We start from the raw sequence: 6,000 nt of genomic DNA on the forward strand, positions 1-6,000 counted from the left end.
TGATGCATATGCACGTTCGGCGGACCCCTCCGATTTCGTTCAAAATCTCAGGAATGATGCTCCTTGATCTCCTGAACATGAAAATGGTATTACCATTTTACGCATAATGGTAAAATGGTAATACCATTTTACGCATTACCATTACCACGCATATGGTAATGCGTATATTACCATATACGCATTCATGCACATTCAAATTGCAATTTGAATGTGCTTGGATGCGTATACCTAGAAAAGTTCTTGACGGCGTTCAAAGGGAGTACTATTTTCATGTTCAGGAGGTCAAGGAGCATCATTCCTGAGATTTTGAACGAAATCGGAGGGATCCGCCGAACGTGCATATGCATCACCTATGCAATTTGAATTTGAATGCGTATATCTGGAAAAGTTCTTGACGGCGTTCAAAGGGAGTGCCATTTTTATGTTCAGGAGGTCAAGGAGCATCATTCCTATGATTTTGAACAAAATCGGAGGGGTCCGCGGAACGTGCATATGCAACACCTATGCAATTTGAATGTGCATTGATGCGCATATCTGGAAAAGTTCTTGACGGCGTTCAAAGGGAGTACCATTTTCATGTTCAGGAGATCAAGGAGCATCATTCCTGAGATTTTGAACGAAATCGGAGGGGTCCGCCGAACGTGCATATGCAACACCTACGCAATTTGAATGTGCATGGATGCGTATATCTGCAAAAGTTCTTGAAGGCGTTCAAAGGGAGTGCCATTTTCATGTTCAGGAGGTCAAGGAGCATCATTCCTGAGATTTTGAACGAAATCGGAGGGGTCCGCCGAACGTGCATATGCAACACCTACGCAATTTGAATGTGCATGGATGCGTATATCTGGAAAAGTTCTTGACGGCGTTCAAAGGGAGTGCCATTTTCATGTTCAGGAGGTCAAGGAGCATCATTCCTGAGATTTTGAACGGAATCGGAGGGGTCCGCCGAACGTGCATATGCAACACCTATGCAATTTGAATGTGCATGGATGCGTATATCTGGGAAAGTTCTTGGCGGCGTTCAAAGGGTGTGCCATTTTCATGTTCAGGAGGTCAAGGAGCATCATTCCTGAGATTTTGAACGAAATCGGAGGGGTCCGCCAAACGTCCATATGCAACACCTATGTAATTTGAATGTGCATGGATGCGTATATCTGGAAAAGTTCTTGACGGCGTTCAAAGGGAGTACCATTTTCATGTTCAAGAGGTCAAGGAGCATCATTCCTGAGATTTTGAACGATATCGGAGGGGTCCGACCATGTCCGAAAAGTTTGCTTTATGTGTGGCAAATTCGAATATCCCTTGTATTTAACTGTTAGCTGTATGAAAGAGGTTTTGACGCTTTTTTTACATTTTGGTACAGCAACGCCCCTTCGATTTCAGTACATTGTCTTTGTAGGAGGAAGTGCGAATGTCCATCATAAATATAAAGCTGTCACGTGTCAAATAGCGGCAAAAGGTGAGAAAAGGTACATGACCTTGAACGACCTTGAACTTTAGATGCTCATCCTGAGAAAACTATGGGACGGCGTTAAGTACAAACTAGTTTTTTAGGATCAGCGCTTATGTTTACATCAACTGAGGAGTTTTTGAAAAATTTGGAGGGGTCCGATTTTTCCAATAAGGGTTACGGTCCAGAATATGTTAGCAGTAATACAAATGTGAATATTTTGAGAACCACTTGACGGCGTGAAATAAAAACATGATTTTCGCAATCAGGAGCTCAAAATCTATAAGCTGTGCAATTTTGAGCTAAATCTGAGGGGTCCGCGAATGTGCACGCGAATCTGAATGTGAATATAATGCAACTTTATGCACGTATGAACCCCCACGTCTCCCACCCTACGGCAGCACAATCAGCCATTGAAGTAATGCGACTCACTTAAAACATTTTGATTAAATGCGATAGCTTATGCTACGCAGACTCAGTTCGAACGGGATATAGATTAAACTGCAAACTCCATACCTATATAGTTCAGCCTACATTTAGGAACTAATAAAATTGAGTTTAGAATCCTTGCATACCCATTTTCAAAGCTAAGCGCTGAAGTAATTAAAGTCGTTGCCATATGACGACTTCCTGGCGCAAATTGTGGCTAGGCTTCCTCATTGCTAATGCTGAGCAATTTTACCGAAAATTGAGGCTTTGACCTCAAGCCAGCATGCCTTGTTGCGCAGCATCAACCATGAAAATTAGCCGAACCTGGATTTGAGAATGAGATGGAATGTACATATGTAGGATGACTGACAACCAATTCATTTGAGCGAATATGCCAAAACAAAACGCACGCAGATAAAGATGAGCATAACTTAAACTGAGGGCATTACTATGATTGGTTTGGCGTATGTAATATTCGGAATCCCTAGTGACCACCATATTGGGTAAAGAGCCTTGGGGACTGGGGTACACCAGCGCTACCGACCAAAAAAAGAAGAAAAAAAAACTCGGTAATTAAGCGTTCATGGACGGCACCGTCCTGTCCACATGACGTTACCTCGTCGGCCTCGCCCACTGAAATTAAACCATCTGAGTATGACCTTAGCCCGTCTATTCCGGCGCCCAACACGACTACGAGGAGGCCTATCTCACTCATCTCCGGAAACGAGACGTGGTCCGCCCTCGCCGCTGGGGAACTGCCGGTATGGCAAGAGCAGTTTATCAAACTAGCTCTGCCCAGAGCCCTCCACGGCACAGCCCGCTTATTACACACACATGAGCGTACGAGATGGTACACTCTCGCTCCCACGTTGGCCACTTAAGTAGCACAGTCCTCGCTCTCGTTGCTGCGCCGCCGCGGGCACTTTTCAGAGTTACAACACTCCAGGACGACCACCTGGGGAATCCGAGACTATCTCTGGCGACCTTGAGAGGCGCTCCTGATGTGTCAAACTGGCGGTCAGTTGGGCACATGTGTGATGGTTTGATAAAGTGCCGGCTAGGCTCTGTTTCAGACGTCAGATATAGGTTGGGGAATCGAAATGGGGCGGGTCAGTGTGGGGCGAGAGTGTCTGTGGGTGGAGTGTAGCTATGATTTTGACGAGCAGCAATTTGTCAAATGTAACCAATCGATAGTGATTACCAAACCCTCTGTGTATAATCAATTGCTAAAAATTGGGATCGGACAGACCTAACAAAAAGGATAGTCAATAGACAGACAGACAGGAGTTGAAAGAGGAGTATAACCAGAGCAGTGAGTCGTGGTAGCGGCCCAGCGCTGCAGCACGCCTCACGATGAGCCCAGTTTGGTAGAATGCCTGGTCTGTGACACTGCAATTGCCATGCTAACTGACGTCCCGTCTACCGTCACGCTCCTCGTTACTATCACTGTCACATCCAGTGATGGAAGTTCAATGACCGGCTGTTTGAAGTGACGTATTACGGTAGCCGTTGGACACCTGCCACCGGGCTGAGGCATGCTGTGTATCGCCTCTGTGCTGCTGGGTGCTGAGGTCGCTCCGTTACAATCAATGCCTCCGGCGACACAATACAGTTAGACATACCACCGTCAGAGGCATGCTGTTGAGATGGCTGTTTGATGATACGTCATACGCGCGCATCGACACGAATGTCAATGGTGGTTCAAGATATTACTGGTATTACGCTGATCCGTGCCAGAAATATTGACATGGCTGGTAGCATCTGCTATTGCAGTTTAACTGCAGCTTATGGCAGGTTTTACGATATTTCTGTCACCTACTGTTGTAAAGGTTGTAGTAGAACAATCACAATAACAGCTTAATGATTTTATAGAAGGGATATTCCATTCTCCATTACTTGACCGGAACTGGGCCATAAGAACATAAACCATTTATTTATCTTTGCACTTCGAAGCTTTCCACGGCTCGAGCTGAAAGTCGCTCAACGGATTAGATATTTCGATTGGATGGTCTCGTCAGCTCTTGTCTAGTCAACATCACATGTCACCATGTTGCAACTTGCAACCATATAAAATCGAAATCCCCGGCCACACCTAGTGACTAGTAAGTAGTAGTGACCCATTGATCCCTGCGACCCAACCAGAGATTAACCAAAAATGCAGACTGCAGAGCCGCGACCCTGCACTGCCCATCCTAGCCTCTCAGGAGTGATGACCAGCAAAAAGCCTCCAAAGTGCCGCTGAAAAGACTCCCGTGCCGCTCGGCTCGTAGGAACGCCCTCAGAGGCCCTTGGAATGCCAAGGAGTGGGTGGGATCACGCCCGGAATAATAGACGGAATGATAATGGAGTTTGAATAAGGCACCGCGGAGTAGGTTATGTTTGCTTTTCCATAGGTGGAGGTGAATTAGCTTATTACCGCGCTCCTATATTGTTTAGGTGCGTATTCGTACGACTTCTTATTTCAGCAAACCTGTTTTATTGAATGTTTCGAGGAAGGCTAATAATTATAGTTAATTAGAAGATCAGCTACAATTTAATCAAATGCCTCCGCAGATGCTGTCCGATAAACCGTCATCGTTGAATGTATGTTTGTCCTGAAAAAAGGCTCCAGAGTCTAGAGCTACCAAGATGGTCGTCGTGAGTACTGTAGGTTACGAGCCTTGTTTTATCGAAAGTTCATGTCTTGCAAAGCACAATTCATCTAACAGTCCGCCAAATAAACGTTAAAAGCACTTCCGTTCATGCTTGTGTAAATAATAACGTGCATCATAAGCCCACACACAATATTTTGAGCTATCCGGGTGGATAAGGTTTAGAGCGAACTCCGGCCTTTAGGAATGTTATTATGCATGCAGAAACTGGGAACAATACGGCTTAAAGCAGCAGACGCTCACTGAATAACAAGATTTGGCATTGGTGGTTCGTGACCCAAAAGTCCTTACCTGTTCACCGTTCCATTTTATTAATTCATTTTTGAAGGACAGTTAATGTACCACTGAGTCGAAAAAGCATGAGGTCAAGTGAATTTATGAGTAAATATAGAACACACCAAAGCATATGTTCGATGGAGTTCGGATGCGGGTGATTGACACACTTCATGACCGAATATCGACTTCCGCTGGGTCAGCGACCCGCCGCTCTGCCCTCTGAGCCGCGGAATTAGACAGCCGTCATCCGCTTATGCTGTTTACACGAGTTCTCCTGTGTTCCTCAGTCTCAGGCCGGCGTGCTTTCCAGCTTTGGCTCCCCGTCAAAGCTGACCGATCACGGCAGCGGTCCAGTGACTGGCAGCTCCGATGGCCAGATTCCCGTTCTAGCACGGATGCGGCATGCATAACGGAAGATGAGAGAGAGAGAGAGAGAGAGAGAGAGAGAGAGAGAGAGAGAGAGAGAGAGAGAGAGAGAGAGAGAGAGAGAGAGAGAGAGAGAGAGAGAGAGAAGAGAGAGAGGGAGAGAGCTAGAGAGAAAGACAGACAGACAGGGAGACAGACAGACAGACAGACAGACAGACAGACAGACAGACAGACAGACAGACAGAGACATTTGCAGACAGAGACATATGCAGACAGAGAATTGAGAAGGACGACTGCCAGGTTTTTAGGACGCCCTGTAATTAACTTAAATCAAAAGCTTATGAAACATTTATTATGTCTATCGTCATGCTAGACAGATTATTAAACGGGCGATGAGATGCCCTCCATGAACAAAAATACTTCATTTCACCTTCAAAAATGTGATACCGTAATGGCTCTGCTCGCGACATGATGACAGTTCCAGGATGTGCGATGCTGTCACACCCATAACAGCTGAATATTGTGTTCGAGCGGTTAAAGCGCATAGCGACACAGGCCAAGACAGGTACTTAATCCATCGATACGCCTCATATCTTGTCATATTTATGTAATCCGGATGCAAGGATAACGGTCTTGTCTAGCCTTGAACTCTGGTTTCGACCTCTTCTGGTACGCTACATCCGTATAAAAATGAATTATTATTACCGTCTGATGAAGTTTTTAGCGGAAATTTTCATCTCTCTCTCTCTCTCTCTCTCTCTCTCCTCTCTCTCTCTCTCTCTCTCTCTCTCTCTCCTCTCTCTCTCTCTCTCCTCTCTCTTCTCTCTC

The sequence above is a fragment of the Amphibalanus amphitrite genome, unplaced genomic scaffold, assembly GCF_019059575.1.
Source record: "Amphibalanus amphitrite isolate SeventyFive unplaced genomic scaffold, NRLGWU_Aamphi_draft 000333F_arrow, whole genome shotgun sequence".
Lineage (NCBI taxonomy): Eukaryota > Metazoa > Arthropoda > Thecostraca > Balanomorpha > Balanidae > Amphibalanus > Amphibalanus amphitrite.